The sequence below is a fragment of the Plecotus auritus genome, assembly GCF_963455305.1.
Source record: "Plecotus auritus genome assembly, chromosome: 10".
In the NCBI taxonomy this organism is placed as follows: domain Eukaryota; kingdom Metazoa; phylum Chordata; class Mammalia; order Chiroptera; family Vespertilionidae; genus Plecotus; species Plecotus auritus.
In genome coordinates this window covers 45,329,747-45,352,972 of record NC_137785.1, presented here as the reverse complement: position 1 = coordinate 45,352,972, position 23,226 = coordinate 45,329,747, and the positions used below count along the sequence as shown (strand labels likewise).

The 23,226-nt window shown below is 43.7% G+C and overlaps 1 protein-coding gene across 3 annotated transcripts in view; it reads left to right on the top strand.

Moving 5' to 3' along the window:
• The window catches only part of ZFHX3 (zinc finger homeobox 3), a 974,639-nt gene that overhangs the window by 369,806 nt on the left and 581,607 nt on the right, over positions 1-23,226 (top strand). The window lies entirely within an intron of this gene.

Below are 23,226 nucleotides of genomic sequence, written 5' to 3'. Positions count from 1 at the left end.
CCAGGCTCCGGGCCACAGTACTTGCCCGGAGGTCTGCACCTGGCTTACCTGTAGACCCCCTCCCAGACGGTATCTTTCTCCCTGGCAAACTTGACATTCTTGCAATCAAGTCCAGCACAGTCTAGTGGGGGATTTCGGGCTGTTTTCTTATTACAAAACGGAGAGGTATTAACAACACAATGCAGAAATTAAAAAAAAAAAAAAAAAAGGCGGAGGGTGAGGAGTTGGGGGAGAAAAGAAAAGACAGCCGCCTGCTCTTTTCTTCTTGGTATTATTATTTGTGACAAAGCCCTGGGTCCATTTTTCTTCATAATTTGCAGGACTCCTAATGGGAACAGCACCTCCCAATTACCATGGCTGCCAAAGGCTAATTTGGTTACCCTCCGGACCCACAATAGGGAAACTGTGTCGAGTCTTTGTGGCTATTTGCATACTATACATACCAGGAATGTAAAACAGCTGCCTGGCCCCTCTCCCCCTCTCATGGCAATTATGGGTCATTAGCTACCCCCTCCCTTTTTCTTGTTCTCATCTTCCAGGGTCTGGTAGGCAGTGGTAGGCAGCTGACGGATTTACAGAGACAAGAAATGAGAGCGCGGAGCTGCGTGGCCCATTTGTTAGGCATCAGAGGCTGACGGACTGCCACTGAATTGTGCTAGCACAGCGCTGTGCGTTTATTCAGGATGACCCCCTCCTTTCTTTCAGCCCTCCCGTCCCAGACGCCCCCCTCCCCTTTAGGAAGCCTCTCCAAGGGGCCATGCCGGCCCCGCACGTGGCCACGTGTGTGCATTGGCCCAGGCGGCCGGGCCTGGCCTCTAGCAAGGCGTGTGCCGCACTTGGCACTGGCGACATGCTCCTCCCGGGACACGCTCCGCCATGAGCCGTCAGAACACTCTGAGCCAGCCCCCAGCACCCGAACCGATCCGCATCAGCAGGAGGGGGTGCTTCACTTTTAAGTTTTCTTATTGACTCAGCCTCGTGGAGTGGGGCAGAGGGGGAGGCGCAGATAGGAAAGGGGCTTAACCATGACGCACTCCCTTCTGTGGAACAATGTGTTGCATCTTGCGGTAGTTAATGGGAAGTTATAGTTTTGAATATAATTTTTCCCCCTTCAAGCTGCTAATTTTATTGACAATATGGATAGATTGAAAGACCCAAAGCTTTTGTGTTGTTTTGTTAAAGCAAATAAGTGAGGCACAAATGTAAATTACATCTCCAGGTTCACATTAGAGGTTTGCAAATAATACTGAGCTAATGGTTATTGCAAAGGAAAATAGCACTGGGATCAATATTCTATACAGTGGAAGGCGATACCTCTCTCTCTTTTAATCACCTCATTGCAGAAATGGCACTGAAATTTGAAATCTCATTTTCTCCATTTGTACAAATTGAACATAAATCACTATGAGTGAGGGGAGGTGGCAGGCAGCTTCACTCTTTGTGGGATTGCATTACTAATTAGCGTTGGGCTAACGCAGTGCACAGCCTGGGAGAGGCCTTGCTGGACCTCTGGCCAAATGCAGGATGCTCTGGGAAGGACGGACATGTGGGGGACGGGCCCAGACCGGCTAGTGGGGAGTGGGTGAGGCTGGGGTCAGCCCTGCCAAAGAACAGAGACAAAGGGCAAAAGGCATTTGAGACCCTCGCTGGCTTATATCATTTTCGGTGCTGCCGGTCCCCTTAGATGCCAGTGGGGTCAGAGTGTGTGGACATCATGGTCCTAATAAGAAGCAAGTGAAATATCAGCTTCCAGGCCTGGCCTCTGTCTGTGTCTGTAGGGGTAGGAGCTGGGGTGCCCAGGATGGGAAAGCTCTGCTCCACGTGGGCACCGCTGGATTAGCTCCATAAGCCTGCCTCCTGCCTGCCAGCACCAGTCCCTCCTTCCCTCCCTCTGTCCGTCCCTCCCTTCTTTCCTGGGCTTCACATACTGGCGCTGAGTGGCTGTCACAGCTCTAAGCTGGGTGGCAGATATTACCTCCCAAGGGTCTTCAGAGATGTCAGTGGGCCTGTGCTATTGTACCCACTTCAGCTCTATTTTCTCAGTGTTGCTTACAATGTACTCAACTTATTGGCTATGGGAAGGAATTCAAGACCTCTCTCTCCCTCCCTGGGCTGAAATAGCTCATGGCCATGCATTTCTGGACTCCGCAGATATGGGATTGGGGGTGGGGAGAGTGCCTTACATTAAAGGAGACAAAAGGTGGGGAGGAAGTTGGTATCCGGAATGTGGTAATGGGAGAACAGGATGTGGAGCGAGGTATCAGTTTGGCTGTGGAACTGCCAGGTTTAGGACTCTGTTCTTAAACTTTTGGGAAGAGTTGAGCAGACAGAGCCTTTGACTTGTCTTTGCAGCTGGCCACTTACCCTCTTGCTTGGAGTAAATAACATTCTGCTGGGTGATTAATGGAGGATATTTAGTTCATTAAACTTGATACCTCAAGGGCAGGATGGACTGTAAAATATATATTTATATGCGAGGCTGCTCCCATCAGGGCCAGTGCATGCAGATGAGCCTAGAATGGGACAAGCTAGTGTCCATCAGGTGGGGCCTCAGCGATGGCCACTGACAGCGACATCCCCAGATGTAGACAAAGGGACAGCATTCGAATGAAGAAAGACACCTTTTCATTCCCAGCCAGGATGGCCATTAGGGGGGCTGCCATGGCTGAGCAGGGCCGGCCAGGGCACCCGCAGCGTTCCTCCCAGGCTCTGCCCAACGTGTCACACGTCTGTCCTCTTCTGCCTGCCACTCCTTCATGCCTGGGGAGGAGGAGTGGGGGAGCCCCATAGTCTTACCCACACCCAGGGATTCTCTATCCTGTTCCTCATCCTTAGCAGTGGCAGGAGGAGTTAAAAATGGGGAGGTTAGGAGGAAAACTGGAAACAAGTTTCATTACCTCAGGTTCTTCTCATCCATTTCAATAGATGAAAGCGAAGAAAACACAGCAAACCCCATCCAACTGGTAAGCAGGTGGTGGCCGCTAATAGAGAAGAAATAAAAACCTTTTAGAAATCAGAGCCAACTACAAAAAACACTGACAAAGTGGAATGAAAGTTCTGAACACTCAGTTCAAAGGAAAGGGTGTTTGAAATAAACCCTTAAAAACATTTCAAATGCTGAAGAAGAAAAAAAACGCTGCTTTACATATTTGAAGCCAGGATGACTTAATCTGGAGAGAGAAGTTTTTAGATTTTACTTAAACACACACACACACACACACACACACACACACACACACACACACACACACCACTGACTGATGGGCCCTTGGAGGTGGGGGCTTGGAGGACAGACACCCTCGGGTGCACAGGGACTGCCTTGGTTTGACTGCCAATCACAGGTCCATCACCAGCGCCTGGTTGACCTCGGGGCTTTTAACCTCTGTGCCTCCATTTGCCCAGCTATAAACTGGGGTTACTAATAGGCGTGTCCTCTCACCCCCGGGTCCCCAAGGAGACGTAACAGGATAATGGACCCAATCCTGTTCATGGGGAATGAGTAACTGCCATTTTGGGGCTTCTGCCTTTCCAGGCCAAGCAAGTATCCTCCAGAGACCTTTGGGAGACTCCCCGTGTTAGCTTCAACCTTCATGCGTTTCACGTGTGCCTGCTTTGCACCAGGTGCGGTACATGACGACAGGATGAGGAGAGCGCACCGCCCCCATCCCTCAGGCGGACCACAGGCTGGAGGAGGCAGGCAGGTTACCAGGTGATTTGGAAATGAGTGTGAGGGAGCAAGCCCAGGATGTGTCCAGAGCGCACCTGGGAGCTTCCTGGTGGGGGCGGGGGGCGGGGCGCTAAGCTTGTTTCTAGCAGAAGGAGAAACGTGGCTGGTGTCGAGGCAGGGAGAGCACACATGGGAACCATGTGCACCAAGGATGAGAGGGATGAGTTTGAGAACATGGACAAGACCGTGGCACGAAGGGCAGAGTGAAGACAGGAGCCTGGAGGGGGAAGCAGAGACTGGGCCAACGGGCGTTTGGGTACGTTGGGAACTGCATTCAGTTGCGGGTCTGAGGTCGGCAATTCCTAATTGTGGAGGATCCCCAGTCATCAGCAACCCAGCGTCCTTTTATTTGTTTGAGCCACATCCTTAGCAGAAATCAGAAATAAAGTTTGCCTGAGTGTAAGGAAGAGGGGTAGTGTGAGTGCCGTATAGGTGCTGAGCAGTCTTTACACGGCATACCAGGGAGTGTGGATTTATCTGGAGTGTGGCCTGTGACCATTATCTCAATGAGATTTGTATTTGTCTTGCATCCACACCCTATCAGATATTTGCACCTCACTTTTCTGTTTTATGAAAGAGCTAAGGAATCCCAAGGGACACATCGGTGCACAGAAAAACACTTAACAGAATAAAGGATAAGGAATTGGGAGATTTGCTGCAGGGAAAATAAAACCCAAGAATTCTGTCTAAAACATAGGGTTCACGGGCAATAGGTTAGTGCAGACCTGGGGGTGGGGGTAGGTAGGGGCTGGGAAGGGGGGGTGGAATGTGAGAAATCTGTAATACTGTCAATAATAAAATTATATTAATAAAATAAAACAGGGTGACAGCACATCCCAATTTGCCAAGGGAGCCCTGGCTATGCTGATTGTCTATCAGCATATTGGCTGTCCTGTATAGTCTAACATTTGTCCCGTATTATACTTCTACTATTATTTTTTAACAAAGCGTCATTATTGTTGGATTAAAATATGCCAGGAGGGGCCCATGGAGCGCCATTTTGTTTCACTGATTCCTTCCAAGATTTCATCCAGCTCTTTGTGAAATGCATGTTCAGTGAACAGAGTTCTCATTTTAACTTGTGGAAAAGTGCCAGGGATGGCCCATCCTCTTTTCCCAGTTTGTTCCAGACTCAGGTCTTTGATGGCCCCTTCTCCAGTGCAGCACACAGGGTGCTTGCTGATGCTGCAAAATGTGCTTAGCTGGGAGCACTGGGGTTCAGTACCTCCTCTGGGCCCGTGTTGGTGGGAGAAGTGGCTGCTGCTGCTGCCCCTGCTGACTATCTGAGCCATGACCCGTGTGCAGCAAGCCCTCTGGTGCCTGTTGGCAGGGTCTGGGCAAACTGGAAAGCTAAAGGGTAGATGTAGAGGAAAATCCTGGCCTCATACAGGAAACAGTCTGAGCAACCATGTTATAGGACAGTGGTCGGCAAACCGCGGCTCGTGAGCCACATGCGGCTCGCGAGCCGCGGTTTGCCGCTCTGTTGACTAATGAGTTTGCCGACCACTGTTATAGGACATAGGATGCTCTTGCAATAGCAGTTTTAATACTTATTATCATTTAAATCCACAACATTTATTATTCGGTAACATTTTTATTTCAAAATAAACACTTTTGGCAGCAATGAGCTCAAAAACCAAAAGTGCATGCTTAATGAGAAATTAATTACTGAGTTTCCATTTCTGACGAAAGTTGATGAAGGTGTAAGTTGCACAAAATATTTACCATCCACTTTGGCAAATGACCACATGAAAAAACAAAAGACAAAATTTGCTAACAAAACATGAGCATCTAATTTAAAAAATCGGTAGTTATTTTAAGAAGGCTCTCTTATGGAAGGTGAATTCATATATGAGTCTGCAGAAGGTGGGTTTACAGAATCCTCTGCAAAGTATGATTTTTCATTTATATCAAATGACTTTTTTAATCTAAATTTTACATTTTTTTTATTCTAAGTTTTCTTATCCATGTGCAATATATGAAGTGTTTGCAGTTAATATGTTGGCACCTTTTTAAACAAGAAAAACTGCAAATAGCTCAAGGCTATCAATTTTAGTACTGTTGTTAGGTTCTTCAGACATTAAAAAATCAGTTAATTCTAACATTGGGTCTAATGACCATTTCCAATTGAGGAAAGCAAAATAGAATTTCTGGAATTGTGAAGAACGTGAACTATCTGAACTTACTGTCCACACTAGTGTCAAATTCATTTCTTAGATGAACTTTTTATTTTAACGTTGAATATTCCATCTTTAGTTTTGTAGTGATGATAGACATTTCAAATTTTGGTGAAGTACACATTCAAATTTTGGTGGAAGCAATGTTATTACAAAATTAAGAAACGTATGAGGCAAAAATAGGCTTGGGGTTTGTTTTGGTATTCATATGATTCATAATTTCCTCCCAGTAAGCTTCATTGTTAGATCAATTGAAATAAAAGTTGTAGTGGTTTAAATTTAGAAATATTTTTGTTTATCCTGTGAAAGTAATCAGATCACAAAATTTTTTTTTCATAAAGTTGACATTGAATATTTAAAAAATACTTTACAATATGTACTTTCTCTTTGTTGCCCCCCACCAAAGGCTTTGTACTTTTGAAGAACTACTTTGTAAATCAACCTACATATTTTGCAATGGTATTGAACTTCTTTTGTAGGCAAAACTGTACATTTGAGTTGCATTTTATTTACCATCAGTTGGATAATCTCACCCTTAAGTCTCCAAAGAATGGGTGTTCACAAAACTTCACTTTAAAGCTTTTAAACAATTGCAGTTGTTGAAAACAATGCTTGCAAACAGAAAGACAATGAAATATATCACTAGAACAGAAAGGAAAAAAGTATACAAATTAAATGTTGAGGACCCAGAAAATCAGAAAATTTCACTTGCAAAATTATAACTGCTCTTTGGAATATCTTGATCTATTGGACAACTCTTTCGATGGCATTTCCATTTTTAATTGCATAAAGTTATGTTCTTACTGATAGAATGAAACCGAAAGACTTATGGTTTGGAATCATAGAAACAGTTTATATGAAGAATGTTTCATTGAAAAAGTATCTGTGAAAGACAGGTACATGAGACATAGAAGAGAAAATATTTGGGCCAGCCCAGCTGGTATGCTCAGTGGTTGAGTGTCGACCTATGAACCAGGAGTTCACAGTTCAATTCCTTAGTGGGGGGCGTGCAGGAGGCAGCCAATCAGTGATTCTCTCTCATCTTGATGTTTCTATCTCTTTGTCCCTCTCCCTCTCTGAAATCAATAAAAAAAGATATTTGGGCCAAAATATTTACACATTTTAATATGAAAAGCAGAGAATTGGAATATACTCTGGTAGAATGTGCCTTGTACTTGCAAGGCATCTCAGTAACTTCAGAGAAAGTATTTTTCTCAATTAAAGATAATATTATAACCTACAGAGAAGATTCAATTGAGGGTGTCAACAATTTCAAATTTATTAACAATAAAATGCAACTTTAGTACTTTTCGGTATGCAATACTTCAAAAAGCTTTAAAAAAGGAACCTTGAAGAAGATTATATGCCATTTTATGAAACAAAAAGATTAAAAAATAAATCCATGTTAAAAAATTCTTTAGGAAAATACCATGATGTAGTAATATTAGAAATAAATATGACAAAAATATTAAAATACATGAATATATGCTAAACACCATTATTCTGTTAATAGTATTGTTTAATTTTTGAATAATAGGTTGAAAAAAATAAATTCTTTTGCTTTAATGAACACAGATATGTTACATTTATTTGGTGGACATAATTTTATTTTGAAAATAGATTTTAAATAAAAATATTTTATAATTCCACCAATCTAAGTAAAGTCAATGTATTGGTCAATAAGTTAATACTTTAAATTACATAATTTTGGTTATTCCTAGAACCCCCATTCACTCTCAGAAATGTCCTCATTTGGTTGATAAATTATGTAGCCTCCCAACAATAGGAATAACAACTGAAGAAATACTCATCAAGAAGAGATAAGAAATGGATCAAAGAGTCAGTAGAGGAAGGAATAGGAACCAAAACCATGGAAGCACAGGAGAAGGGGGGAGGGGCAATAGAAGGAGAGATGGCGAGCCCCAGGGGAGCACAGAACACTGCTCAAGAGGAATCCCTGCCAGGAGCCTTGGTACAGACCAGAAAAATCTCTAATGTATCTATCCCCTCCCTTTTGCCCTTCCCCCCTATTCCAATGCGGGAGATCCCACAGTCACGTCAGCTAATGTAGGCTGTTGTTACCTAATACAGTTCCACCCAAGGTACCCAGGAGAGCTATGTACATTAGGTTGTACACCTGTGAGGGCGGTAACAGGAAAGAAGCAGCAATGAATCCCTGAAAATGGCCCCATAATATCATAATATAGGATTTCTCTGGTGGCAAATACCCGTCCCCCTTTCTGAAAGAAATAATTTGTCAGCTATATAGACCATGCTGTCAATTATTGATTCTTCCATTCACTGACTCATCTCTTACTCATTTATCCAATCCTTAATTCATTAACTCAATCAACCAAGAAGCATTTGCTGAGCACTTACTATGCACCAAGCACTTTCTGGTCAGGCACAGAACCGATAGGGCAAAACTCAAAGGCGTGCATAGTTCCTAGTTCCAGAGATGGGCAAGGAAGCTGCCAGCTGGAGTAGAGGCATGTCCCACGCCTGTAGGAAACTCAGGAGGAGCATCTATGTCGAGCAGAACATCAGAGGGGATGATGCCAGATTCTCCTGTTGTAACAAGCCTTTTGCCATCGCTCCTCCTCTCCCCCTATCCCTTTCTTCCCACCTGGGAATGCTGTCTCCCCTGGAGGGGTTATGTGTCAAAATGCAAGCCACTGCCCTTTGCTCTTGATAATTTTTAATAGCAAAATAAGAGCAATAATGCAGATCCCCAGGATTGGTTCTTTTTGCTCCCTCGGCTTGGTTTCCATCTGTGGTTTCGTTCCTGTCTGGTCTCAGACGGCATCCTGGAAAAACTTTTAGGACCCAGTAGCTGTGTCCTGTTCCAGGTTCCTCATGTGTTGTTTCTGGGCAGAGAAATCCAATTCAAGCAAATAATGCTGTCATCGGGATCTTGTGCAGGCTTCGAGAGGGTAGGCCTGGCCAATGGAGTGCTATGTTTAAAACAGCTTGAGATCTTCAGAAACATTTGTTTTTATTCAGAAGTGTTCATTTGATGTTTCCCTGACCCACGCAGTTTTCCTATGGGCTTAAGCTCCCATTTGTTAAAGAAACAGATGGGAAAACCAGTACAATTTGTGTTTGTTTTAGCATTTAAGACAGCTTACCATGAGTTGGTAGAGTTTGGACACTGCAGATAAGGACACATTATATTTAGCAGGCACATAAGGGAACAGAATCATTTGACCAATTTAGAGAGATGGAAGCAGGGACCTACCAATGCCATGGAATAAATCAGTGGTAGGTCTAGAGGGAGAACCCTGTGATTCTACTGTGGACTCACTGAACTTGTGTGGCGTGATCTACAGCAGGCCAGGAGAATCTAAATGTCAGGCAGATGTTAACTGCTGTTGGTTTCCATATATGTCCTATCTTATTTTTACCCTTACCTTCTCCCGTTCAAATGCAAGTGACCCCATAGCCGAGTCAGCTAATGTAGGCTATTGTTATCAGATACAGTTCCACCCAGGGTTACCCAAGAGAGCTGAGGAGTGCCCCAACCCACTGGGATGGCCCTGTGATAGTCAGGGTCCTGGCAGAGAAGAGACAGCATGCTCAATGTGTTAATTTAATGAAGAGAGTTTAATAATGGAGCTATTTGCAGAGGTGAAAGGGTCAAGAAAACTGACAAAGAATGATGAAGCACCTCAGAGGACTGAAATGGCAAGAGAAGGAACAGTGTTCCTGGTCCCTAGTGAGACCTGCGGCTGTGAGGGAGCCATGGCCATAGGTAAAGCGATGCAGCCACTGCCAAAACCATAGTAAGGCAGGGAGGGGACTGGAATAACCAATCACCTAACCTCTGGCCTCCTTCTGGGCCTTCCCATTGGTCAAACCCAATTGTGAGCTGGAGGATGCAGTCTGTGGAGGTCAGTCTCCTGGGACACGGAGCTGGGTGGAGAAGAGTGGAGGATGGCTGTGTGTCTGCAGGGACAAATAGAAAAATCAGCACAACCCTCACTTTTAAAACATTCCCCTGACTCAGGAAATTATGGTGTGTCCAAAACTCAGTATGCTGTTTTTAGTATTGCTGGCAGAAGTAGAAAGTATGCCCTTTCGATCTGGTAGAACTCCGGCAGCCAACTGGAAGTTTTGCGTCTCCATCAGAATCCACAGTATATAGATGATAGCCTGGAAGTCAGATAAGTATGACTTCACATTATGCCACCAGAGGCAAGATAACCCGAGAGCTACTTCTCTGAGTCCTTAGATTTGCCAGTTTTTAGAGATTTTCTAAATAGATTCCTGAACTAGGAGTCATCAAACCCGGGCTCCTGTTCCAGTTGGCTGTGGATAATCCTCTTTCCAGTTGGCTGTGTTCTCATCTGTGAAACGAGAAAAATGGGTAAAAAGGTGGTTTAAACCTCTTCAGCTCTAACATTCAGTCTTTAAATCAAAATCAAAAGACCACTGGGAGGAATGGAATGTTTATACAGGTGAATGTCTGACCCATCCTCAGACATGAGTGTATGGAGAGGCAAGAGGAGGTTCTGAAATGCTCGGGCCACAGGACAGTTGGGTATCAGTGTCAGAATCAGAAGGTGGGTAGGTGATATAGCACCAGGAAGCAGGCTAGCTCCCATGCTTAAAATCTTAGATGCTCTCAGATGTCTCAGGTTGCTTCAGCTTAAGACTGATGTCTCCCAGTTTAAGACTAATCACAAAGATTCAGGCAGTTTCTTAACTCTGCCTTTCCCCACCCAGAGGAGCAGAGAAATTTGAGTCTCCCTTAAGGGAGCTCATAAACAAGGGAGGTTGCTGGTCTCTCCTATAGTTCCTTCCAACCTAGTCCCCAAGTTATCAGGACCTATATAGGGTCCCCAGAGAGCTCCCTTTCCCACCATCACCCAAGTCAGTTGTACCTGCAGTAAAGGGTAGACGTGAAGACAAATGAAACAGAGAGTCATGAAGTGGAGGTCTCTCTTGCCCACATGTAACAAATGTATTGTCCTACCTTTGGCCCTAGCCCAGTGGTCGGCAAACTGCGGCTCGCGAGCCATGGTTTGCCGCTCTGTTGACTAATGAGTTTGCCAACCACTACCCTAGCCGGCTTGGCTCAGTGGATGGAGCGTCAGCTTGCGGACTGAAGGGTCCCGGGTTCGATTCCGGCCAGGGGCACATGCCTGGGTTGCGGGCTCGATCCCCAGTAGGGGGTGTGCAAGAGGCAGCCGATCAGTGATTCTCTCTCATCATTGATGTTTCTATCTCTCTCTCCTTCTCCCTTCCTCTCTGAAATCAATAAAGAAATGCATTTAAATTTTTTTTTTTTAAAAAAAGGATATCCTACCTTTGCCCATCTCTTTGACTGTGATTGGACTTGTAGATTGCCTTGTGGTCAAAATAGGCCCTCAGAGAGACACACCTGTGCTACCCTGGTCACTTTGTAGGAGCAGCTCCAAAAGCAGTGCCTGTCGCGATCCTGAGAGCAATCAAGATTCCTACATGGCACAGTTCATTGTTGACTATGATAACATATCTCGTTATCAGTTTTTCTTTAATGAATTCCTTAATAGATGTCATTATACATTAAGTGCTACATTGCTTCCTCTAAGGAGAACTATTTAAGGCAACTGCACACACAAATTCCATGCCCTGTATCAGCCCCGAATACCGTCAAACCACACTGTGGGATCACGTTCTCCTTAGTGATGAGCTCACCTTAGCTTCTTTGGCTTCTGAATATATATATGGGTGTTTGTTTGTTTGTTTGTTTTTCATTTTTTGAGGGTAAAATTTGAAGCTACAAGTAGATATTCATCCAAAAAATGGGCAGAAGACTGAATTCTAAGAAATTCTCTGGATCCCATAGGAAACACGTAGCTATGATGAGAAATGGATAAACAATCACAGGTTTTCAGCACCTGTGTAGCGAATTAAACTCACAATTTCCATGTTAGTGACACCTTCTCATTTAATTTTCTGCGTGCCAAACTGAAAGTACATGCCCTAAGAGTGGAGTTTCACTCCATAGAGCTGTCTGCTTAAGTGAATGTGTATGAGATTGTACCTATCAAAACTGATTCTGGAAGCTCATTTAGAACTATAATCTGGTGGGAAGGGGGAGTGAGGGGATTTTACCATGTAGGTCTATCACTGTTTTCTCAGTATCATTACTGCCATTAGTAGTTGGTCATTCATTAACACTAAGCGTTAATTATTAATGTTAAGAGCTGTATTGAGCACCAGCAGTCTGCTCTCTGCTGTGTACAACATGGGCCATTCTAGAAGATCGTCAGGTTAGCGGACAACAAGCTAAATGTGAAGGCAGATGTAGACCAGGCTGCAAGGAGCAGCCCTGAGGCCCTGTCGGGGAGGGTCCTGTTATAGGGGAAAGCTCTGGCCTCCAGACAGCCTTGCGGAAGTAGACAGTGCAGTGCAGCCCCCATGAAGGAAGCTGAAGTTTGCGCATTATCTGTAGGAGAAATGCAGGAATCAAATTTGCTACTCCAGGTTGTAGGCCCCACAGATGGGCAGCATCGGCATCGGCATCGGCATCACCTGGGAACTTAGTAAAATGCAGAGTCCCTGGCCCCACTGCTGACCTGCTGAGTAAGTCTGAATTTTTGCACAATCCTAGTATGATGGAAATACACATTAAAGTTTGTGGAACACTGCTCTAGATTATAGTGATTCTCCAGCTTTGCTCCACAGCAGAGTCTTTTAAGGAGGTTGGAAAAATGTCAATGCCTAGGCCTCACCCCAGACTGATAAAATCAGTATCTTGGACACTGGGACTAGGCATTGGCAAGATTTCAAAAGCCCCAAGTGATTTCAGTGGCAGTCAAATTTGAGAACCTCTAATCAAGAAGACAGTGACACTAGATTGACTTAAGTTCCTTTGAGAACTCATAATCCTTGGAGTAAATCAGAGACCACTGTATGCATACAGGTGACTTACACCAAACTGGATACCTCCCTTTGACAATCCTACCCACCCCTCTCAATGCCCACATCCATCCTCACCTAGAGCCCCCAACCACCCAAGAATTCTTGCCTGAACTTTCGTGGCCCAGCATTCTCCTGCCACCTTCCTGAAGGTCACTCCTGGCTTTTGTTGCTTGTTTTCACCTCTAGATGAGATCACCTGTCTCACATTCCTCTGCTCATGGGGTGTCTCTGTTATTTTCATGGTTTTGGTTACTTGATGGAAGTAGAAGGGCTGGGTGGTGGGAGAGAGTAGGGAGCCTTGGTCTCCATTCTTATGTACTCTAACAGAGGCCACTAAAGATGAGGGCCTCACCAGTCTTTTGCATTTAGGGAAGCCTCTAGTTCTTACCTCTAACAGGATGGTGCTAATAACCACCATACACTTTGTTTATTAAATTCTAAAATACTTAACACACCACTTCATATTTCCTTCTGCTTCTTACTATGTGATCAGGCCAGAAAGGATACCATTGTCATGGAGGTCAATGGATAAGGTCAGAGCCAATCCCATAGGAAGGCAGAGTACGTAGTAACTGTGGATTGTGACATTCTCCCTACCTTTGAGAGAGACTGTTAGTTGCCCCCCCACCCAAGTCCTCTCTCCCTTCTTTCATTGTAATATAATTTCTCTGCTGGTCACTTTGCTGCTGAGAATAAGGACTACATTTCCCAGTCTCTATTGCATGTGACTAGGCTTTCGAGTCACTTTCCGGGAACCATCCTTAAGAGACAGCTTGTGTGTGCTGTTGTGCCCCTTCTTCCCTCTTCCTTCCATCATCCTGCTGCTTGGGATATAGGTGCAGCCATCTTGGGCCATGAATTGGGAGACCATCCCTTAGGGATACTGGAACAGTGAGTTGGAAAAGACTAGCTAGCCTTCTTGAGATGTTTGAAGTGCAATGTCTTAGGCCACTTCCAGTTGGACTTGATGTGAGCATGAAAGGAACTTCCATTTGTTGAAGTCACCATCGTTTTGGCCTGTATGACACTTGCAGTTGAACCTAATCTCAACTGAAGTACCACCTAATGTTCCACATTGCACTTCTGAAGATTTACTTCTTTGGATGTTAAAGACTTGTATCACTCATCAGGAACGATCTGATAAAATGCAGATTCCACAGAATGGGCTCCTAGCTTAAACTTTACAAGCAACATTCTTCGCAGGTTGTTGTCCAGCTCTGGAAGATGTGCAGACAGCACTGAAGGGGTTGAAAGGCAAGGTGGGGGAGTTGATGAAAATCTACCTTTCATCATGCTGCCAACTGCCCTTTTGGGACAACTTGTATTGGGCCCATAAGGACATGCGTTGATTACCTTGGCTGCTGTACCTAATTTTTGTTTCAATTTTTTATTACGAAAGTTTACAAACACGTGGGAAAGTTGAAAAAAGGTTTACAGTGAACACTCACCACCTACATTCAGCTGTTAACATTGGAACACACTTGCTTTATCAGTCTGCCCATCTATTCATCTCTCTCCCCATCCATCAATCCACCTTTTTAAAATCGTATTTCTAAGTACATTGCAAGCATCATTTCCCCTTGAACACTTCCCCACTACCTAATTTTTGTTTATTTTTACTTACAACTTCTCGGTTTCTGTTCAAGCCCATTTCCATGTACGAAAGGAGAATTATGACCTAGAGATCTGCATAGGGTTTCTCTGGCCCCTTCCAGCACCTGAAAGCACTGGGCAGTTAGTGAAAGTGGCTATAAAGTCAGACAGAGAAGTCCTTCTGGAGAGTTCACGCTTCCTCATTCTTCCTCTTACCTGTGCTCCAATATTGTTCTCTAGACCTCTTTGAACCCCCGTAGGTCTTCCCCTAGCCTGACTCCTGCCATTTACTCTCATGACTTACTGAGGTCTAACGGCTGTTCCTCGTTAGCCATTCCTTGTTCTCCATCCTCTTCACCTACATCTTCCTCATGCGCTCTGCAGTGAAGCCTGCCCTTCTCTGTCCTCTCCTTAGGGCATCTGGCCGGTTGTTCTGTACCTGTCAGGTCCTACTCTTGTCACCCTAGAACAGCATTTCAAAGCCCATGATTTGCTCCTTGCTTCCTGCCTTAGTGCTGCCTATGGTTGCAATTCAGGCCTCACCAAAGCCTCAGGCTCCCAAGCATCCCCCTTTCCACCCACTGGAACCCCCAGAATATCAGACTTCCTGGAACAGAAGAGGGAATGGAGAATTCACGATTCGCTCTCTGAGTCTTCTAGTAACGAGACAACACATAGAGGAATTGGTTTGATAAGTGCTTCTGGTGGTGGAGAACTGACCGTGTGCCAGGAATCACCTAAGCACTTGGTGTGCATGCGTAGTTCCTCATTTTACCCCTCCAGTAACAGGTGAAGGTGGGTACTTTTGTTTCTCTTCCTTTTTCAAGTGAGGAAACAGAGGCACCAGGAAGGTAAGTAACTGGCACAGCTAATAAAAGTCTTCTAGAGGTACTTTTTAAACCAGGGACGCTCAGGCTAGAAAGAATTATTTTTTTGGAAGGGGGCGGAATTTGGACGTAATGCTTTGTAGAGCTACAATTATGTTTATATTTTCATGTTTCTGGGTTTGTTTCTCAAAGCAGTGTGTTTCAAATGGGGATCTTCAGGGTTCACGAACATCCTTGTGTTTCACTGCCTTTTCTTCTAAAGGGCTCTGTGCATTCCTTCAGTCTGAAAAACCCTGGCTCGGCGGCCGGGACTGGGGTCTGTCCTCCAGTCTGCCCTCTCCTGATGGTCATGGCCCCAGACTACAGTCCAGGCCATGGCGTTGCTCTGTCCCAGAAACCTTGCTTCACAGAGCATTTGGAGTAATTTTCTTATTTAGCTCACCTGTGCTTTGGGCTAGACGTGGAGCCAAAACCATGACCTCCTGGTTCATAGGTCAATGTTCAACCACTGAGCCACGCGGGCCAGGCCAAAAATAAAAAGGAGAACAGGGCTGGAGAAGAGAGAGGTTGTTCTCCAGGCCAGGAAAGGGCATAGGAAAGGTTCAGAGATGAGAATCCACCAGAGTATTTGAGAACAGGGGTAGGTTTGTCACCTGGGGTGGCAAGACTGAGCAAGGTAGTGGCTGGAGTAAGGTATGTGGACAGCGTATCTATAGAGCCTAGAATGCCAAGCTAGGGAGGTTGGAGGAGGCTATAGGCAGCAGGAGCCAGAGAAGGAACAGAGGAGAAGGAGCCCACTAGGGTTCCAGCTTCCATTGAAACCTCAGGTGCCTGGCAGAAACAGTCCAGGTAGCTTCTGAGACGAGAAGGAGTGAGATGGGGTGGCTGGGGCAGTTCTTGCAGTCCTAAGCCCCGACTGCCCAGCCTACCAGGGGAGTGACGTGGAAGAAGAGGCCTTCTGGTTCTGTCCCTTTGCCACAGGAAGGAAAACACTAAAGCTGAAGATGGCTCAGCTCTCAGACCCTAATATCGTTCTTAGCCCTTTTTCTTCTGAGAGAAAATGGTCTAATTCTGCTTCTTGAGCTGCCCTTTGCTTCGGTGCAGCATAAGTGGGAGAAAGGGAAAATATTAACTCAGAGAATTGAAATCAGAGAAATGCGGTGAATGGGTCTGTGTTTCTCACAGGCACTGGAGCCCTGCACTTGCCCGGGCTCAGAGATCAAGGGCAGCTGGGTCCGCTGATCTAGTGGCCATGCCAGCCCTCCTGGGCATGTTCTCATCCAGCCCTGCCTGCCCCTCTGAAGATGAGGGCCCCCACTCCTGCCCAACCTCTGCATCTCCCCAGTATGCCCCTGCCTTTATGTGCTCACCTTCCAGGGAAGCTGAGTTAAACCAACAGATTAGTGACTGTCGGTGATGGTTGAGGGACATGCCAGGAAAGCAAACTTTTCCATGGGGACAGAGACGATAAGGAGAGAGGGAGTGAGGTCAGGGACTGAGTTGGTCCCTAACCTCTTGGTGTGACCGAGTCTCAGCACAGCTGTGACATTAGCAGCCGGCATTTGCGGCACAATAATAATTCTTCAGATCAAAGCAGCTCCGTCTTTAGACAATTATAGTAAAATTGAAGCCCTCCTCTAAAAGAAACACATGCTCTTGTTGTACTCCCCCTCCCCCTTCTTATTTTATTCTTTATGAACAAATTGGTTTTCAGGGCTATAGAAAGAATCGATTGGAAGCTTAAATTCTCACTGTCTGCCCAGGGGTGGATTCGCAGGGGTGGACATGGAACATCTGAAAGCTGATTTTTTTAAAAAAAATTGATATCCAAGAATAAAAGAGAGAATAGTAGGAGATGCTGATCAGGAATGAATAAAGTCTCCTTTTAAGCTGAAATAACCCCCTCCCCCCATCTTCCTCTAGAAAAGCCGGACTGTAATTGCTTGCAATCACTCGGCACAAATTGTCTGCTCCTATTTGCTTTTTAATTTTGTATAATCTGGTCCATTTCGCTCTCTCTGCCTTTGAGCTTAACCTCTCTCTCCCTCTCTTTCTCTCTCTCTTTCTCTTATTTCTTCTCTCTTACTCTCTCTCTCATTAATTCTCCAGGGCTGTTCAAAAAATTAGTAATAATTCCCACTGATATTTGATGGCTTTTACCAAGCAAAGGCACTCAGGGAAAAGAAAAAAAACACACACACACACACACACACACACACAATGGAATGAATCTGAGCTGCATCTGCTTAAATGTTCATTTCTGCATCCAGAGTATTGTTTATTTCAATGCATTCATACTGTTTCTTAAGGCATGGCAGACATTTTAGTAAATAAATAGACTCACCCCAAACTGAGCAAAGAAAAACCTGAACAGAAGAGGTGATTCCTCAGAGTAACTGCGCGATTTTCTCCTGTTTTTTACGGTTTATATTTGCTGGCCCCGACACGTCCCCATTTGCTCTTGCTCTAAGGGACATGCCTTCTGTTTAGCATGCTGCGACATCCAGCCTGCCGCCTGCCCCGCCTGTGCTTGTCCCTGTCCTTCTGTCTGTGTTTTACTTATATAGGGGCCAACACATCTGGAAGGAGACACATCAGTTGGTACTGCTTACTTTCCAACTCTATAAAAGGTGATACGGAGGTGAGGGGGCATTTAGACGGAGAAGTCCACAGTACAAATCCTCATTGGCAGAGAAAAGAAAAAAAAAAAGGAAAAGAGGTGGGGGTGAAGAGAAAGCAAACAAAAAGAAAAACACAGCCCTAGCCGGTTTGGCTTGGTGGTTAGAGTGTTGGTCCTCGCATTGAAGGGTTGTGGTTTTGATTCCAGTCAAGGGCATGTACCTCGGTTGCAGGCTCAATCCTCGGCCTCATCAGGGTATGTGCGGGAGGCAACCGATGGATGTGTCTCTCTCACATCGATGCTTCTCTCTCTCTCCCTCCCTCCACTCTCTCTAAAAATCAAAGGGAAAAAATATCCTCAGGTGAGGATTTAAAAAAAGAAAAGGAAAGCACAGGCTCTACTGGAAGCTATGGATGCAGCTCAGACTCAAGTATCTTCTTTCTCTGGGCACTATCAGCCCTGGTCTTCTGAAACAGAAACTGAATGAGGAAGAAATGAGGGGAAGAACGCCAGTCGAGCAGCACAGCTGAGTGCTTGCTTTCTATCCTGCCTCTGATCCTTACTGTGGGCCTGTTTACAGAATCCTTAACTTCTTGGTACTTCCGTTTCCTTTTCTGCATAATTGGGGTGACAAGATAGCCTTCCTTATGGGTTTGCTTACAGGAAATAACACCTGGAAGTGCATGGCAGGCACTTGACATGTTTTAAGTGCTCAGTAAATATTAACTATGATTACTATTTCAGCTTAATCGCAAATGATTTAAGGTATCAGTCAGGATTCACAGGAAAGCAGACATTAGCCATGGTATGGAATAAGGAATTTATTATAGGCCATAGGCCTTGTGCAGATATGGAAGGAAGTGGGGAAGTAAGATCTGGAAGGAGATTTGGAAAAACAGAAAAGTTCCTGGCCCAATGGTTTCACTGGAGAATTCTACCAAATGTTTAATGAATTACCACCAATTCTACACAGTTTCACCCAGGAGGAAGAAAAAGAGGAAACCCTTCCCAATTTGTATTATGAAGTTACTATTACCCTGATACCAAGACCAGACTAAGACAGTACTGGAAAAACTACAGACCAGTATCCTCATGAACAAAGAAGCAAAATATTTAAACAAAATGTTAGTGAATATAATTCAGAAATATATAAAAAGAATTATATACTATGACCACGCAGGGTTAAGTACCCAGGAGTGCAAAGTTGGTCAGATATTCAGAAATCAAACAATATAACCCACCATATAAATGGGCTAAAGAAGAATAATCCCATGATAAAGAGGAAACAATGACAAATTTCAATACCCATTCATGATAAAAACTGAACACACACTAAACATGTAAAAAAATCAATTGTATTTCTATATATTAGCAATAACTACATGAAAATCAAAATTAAAAATAACTTTCACTTATACTAGCTATTGAAAGAATGCTTAGGTGTAAATCTATAGATATAGCATGGGTATGTTGAAAACTACAAAATGCCAATGAGAGAAATCAAGGAAGATCTAAACAAATGGAGAGAAATAACTATGTTCATAGTTTTTAAAACTCATCATAGTAAAGATGTAAAGTCTCCTTAGAAATATAGAATCAATGTAATTCCTATAGAAATCCCAGCAAGATTTTTTATTAATATAGGCTAGAATATTTAAAAATTTACATGGAAATTCAAAGGAACTAGAATAACTAAAATTGTTTTGAAAAAGAGAAGTGGGAGGAAATCAATCTGCCCAATTTTAAAGACTTCTTATATGGCTACTAGAATCAATGCTGTGTGGTATTGTCATACAGATCAATGGAGAAGAATAGAGAACCAGAAACAGACCCACACAAAATATGTCCAAATGATTTTTGACAAAGATATAAAAGCAATTCAGTGGAGGAAAGATAGCCTTGCAGCAAATGTTGGTGGTACAATTGGATATCCATGGACAAACAGAAATGCACTTAAATCTACTAGTAAATTCACACCATTTACAAAAATTAACTCCAAGTAGATTACAGAGTTAATTATAAATCATAAAACTTTTAGGAAAAAATAGGAGAAAACCTTCAGAATCTAGGGCTATACAAAGATTTCATAGACTTGATCTCAAAGCCCAAGCCATCTAAGGAATACTTGATAAATTGGTTCAACAAAATTAAAATGTTTTGCTCTGTGAAAGGTCTATTTAGGAGAAATAAAAGACAAGTTACAGACTGGGAGAAAATATTTGCAAAGCACATATCCAACAAAGGACTAAGTTTCTAGACAATATAAGAACTCTTAAAACTCAACAGTAAGAAAAGCAAACAATTCAAGTAGAAAATGGGCAAATGACATGAAGAGACATTTACCATAGATGATATGCACATGGCAAGTGAGTACATGGATAGATGTTCGATATCATTAGCAATTTGGGAAATACAAGTTAAAACCATAATGAGTTATCATCACATACCTATTAGATTGAGTAAAATAAAAAATAGTGACAACACTAAATGCTGGCAATGATGCAGAGAAATCCAATCACTCATACATTGCTGGTAACAATATAAAATGATACAACTGCTCTAGAAAAGAGTTGGTAAAACTAAACATGTAGTTATACAACCAAGCAGTTGTACTCCGGAACATGTATTCCAGAGAAATGAAAACTTATGTCAACCTCTACATGATTGACTATAACAACTTTATTTTTTAATAGCAAAAAACTGAAAGTAAGCCAGATGTCCTTCAGTGGGTAAATGGTTAAACAGCTGTGGTGTGTCCGTACCATGAGGTTCTACCCAGCAATAAAAAGAACACCCTGAACCAATCATCAGAGAATTATGCTGAGTGAAAAAAGCCAAATCCAAAATATAAAATACTTTATGATTTTATTTACATAGCATCATTGAATTCATAAATTTATAGAAAAAGAGAATAGATTAGTAGTTTCCACAGATTAAGTAGAGAGTGGGGATGGGAGGAAAGTGGGTGTGGCTATAAAAAGGGCAGCAGGAGAGTTCCTTGTGGTGATAGAAATGTGTATCTTGACTATATCATTATCAATATCCTGGTTGATATTATATTATCATGTATTGTCATTTTAGATCAGCCGTGGGCAAACTACGGTCCGCGGGCCGGATCCGGCTGTTCTATCTGGTTCTCTTGCTCTCCCCTCCGCTCCTTTACTTTGAATTTATATTACTTCACACAAACACTCCATCCATGCTTTTGTTCCGGTCCTCCGGTCCAGTTTAAGAACCCATTGTGGCCCTCGAGTCAAAAAGTTTGCCCACCCCTGTTTTAGATGATGGTATCATTGAAGGAAACTAGGTAAAGGGTGCATGCATTCTCTGTATTATTTTTTTCAACTGCATGTGAATTGATGATTATCTCAAAAAAACAGTTTAATTAAAAAAAAAAAAAAAAACAGAGGCTCAATGTATTCAGACACTCCACAAGCTTTTCCACATTTAAAGTAAAATTAACTTTTTGCGGTTTTTCTGGTCTTGTTTGGGGGGATTAACTTGATATATCTCAAATGTGTGTTCATTCTTTCATTTCTCCCAGCTTACTGGTACCCATCAACAGGTACATAAGTGTGATAGAAAGAGTGTAAATGTTACTAAAGCCCATGGATGAGTTTGTTTATTAGCTGCAGTAATTAGGCAAATGAGCTTCCTAATAAGCAAATCAGAACAGTGTACATTGGGATATTTATTCTTGTCATTGTAGGCAGGTTTCCGTTGCTACTAATATAAACCTTTATTGATACGTTTCAATTATGTTGGTTGCTTAATTGTTTAAAGCAGGGAAAAGAGAGTTTACAGAGCACACTATAGAAAATCATTTAAATCGTTTTTAACAAAGAGGGGAAAATAACATACAAAAGCATACAAAAATGAGATAAAGATTGTGGGTGAGGAGTAGGGGGAGGTAATTGGAATTATGGAGAGGGAGGTGACTTAAGGCTAAAACCAAGAGTCAGAGAGAAGCTCGAAGCTCAGGTAAAAGAATCCTCCTTGGATTTCTTAGATAGCAGGTAACCACTGTGGGGCTGAAAAACGTATATATCTAAGAGGAAAAGAGAAAAAGAAAATGGAGAAGTAACAAGAAAGAAGAGGGACTCAGAAAGAGGGAGAGAGATTTCTTTAAGGACAGAATTGTTTAGTTGGCTAAAGAGGGGACAGAAAAGTGAACAGTGACCGAGATCACCAGAGTAGTCACAGGGATGTGATGACACAGGCTAGAATGGTTCAGGCACTTTCCTGTGAAGCCCATAGAAAGTAACAGGAAAACCTTTCAAACAACTGAGCTTCATGCCCCCTTCTTTAGCTGGTGTCACAGCCTTCCCAGGAGGAGCTGGGATGGAGGGAAAGTACAGCCCACCTGACTCCTCTCCTCTGAGCTAGGCTGTGTGCTAAGAATTTCCCCTGCTTTATCTTGTGTAGACATCACCATGGAGCAGATATTGCTCTCTCATTTTATAGGTGACTGAATGCGGTTCAGAGAGGTTAAGTAGCTCGCCCAGGGTCATTCTGCTAATAAGTAGCAGATCCACATGGAAGGGAACTTGCCAGCTCCCACAATGCAATCAAAGCCAGGTGCTGCAGGGCCGCCACTGGTGGGGGGACGTCCCCTGAAAGGAAAGGCCAGGCCTCATTGTCTCCATCCCTGAGCTCAGGATTTCCACTCCCACTGGCATTTCTCATTACCTCTGACCCACTGAGCTGGTTTTAAGGGAGCTGCTACCCCATGGAAGAAAACTGTCAGTGTCTTCAATAAAAATCCCACTGCATTAGTTGTAGAGAGTAGGTGCAGGGAAGGGAGAGTTGTGGGTCTTCAGTCTGCTCAGAAGCAGGAGGTTCAGCCCCCTCCATTTGTGGTAGTCTCCCCTCCATCTCTAACCTAAAGCAATCGGTGGAGTCCCTTCCTCTCTCGTCTGTCTGATCCTAGAGCATAGGATCCGTCACCATGCTGAAGGGAACTTATGGGCAACCTTCTGAGTGACCATTCAAGCACTTTTGCCTGAAAAGTAATTAGTTTCATTAAAAAAACAGAGGCTCAATGTATTCAGTGACTCCACAATCGTTGTCACATTAAGTCACCTCCCTCTCCCTAATCCCAGTTACCTCCCCCTGCTCCTCACTTAAAGGGGAGGTAGGCGGAGAATTATCACGACTTAACGTGTATGCATTTGAACCAGGCCAACTGGTTGGGCATCAACCTATGAACACATGCCCAGTTGTGGGCTCACTCCCCAATGGGGGCATGCAGGAGGCAATCAGTGATTCTCTCTCATCACTGATGTTTCTGTCTCTCTCTCCCTCTACCTTCCTCTCTGAAATCAATAAAAAAATATATATATATTTTAAAAAAGTGTATGCATTTGATTTTCA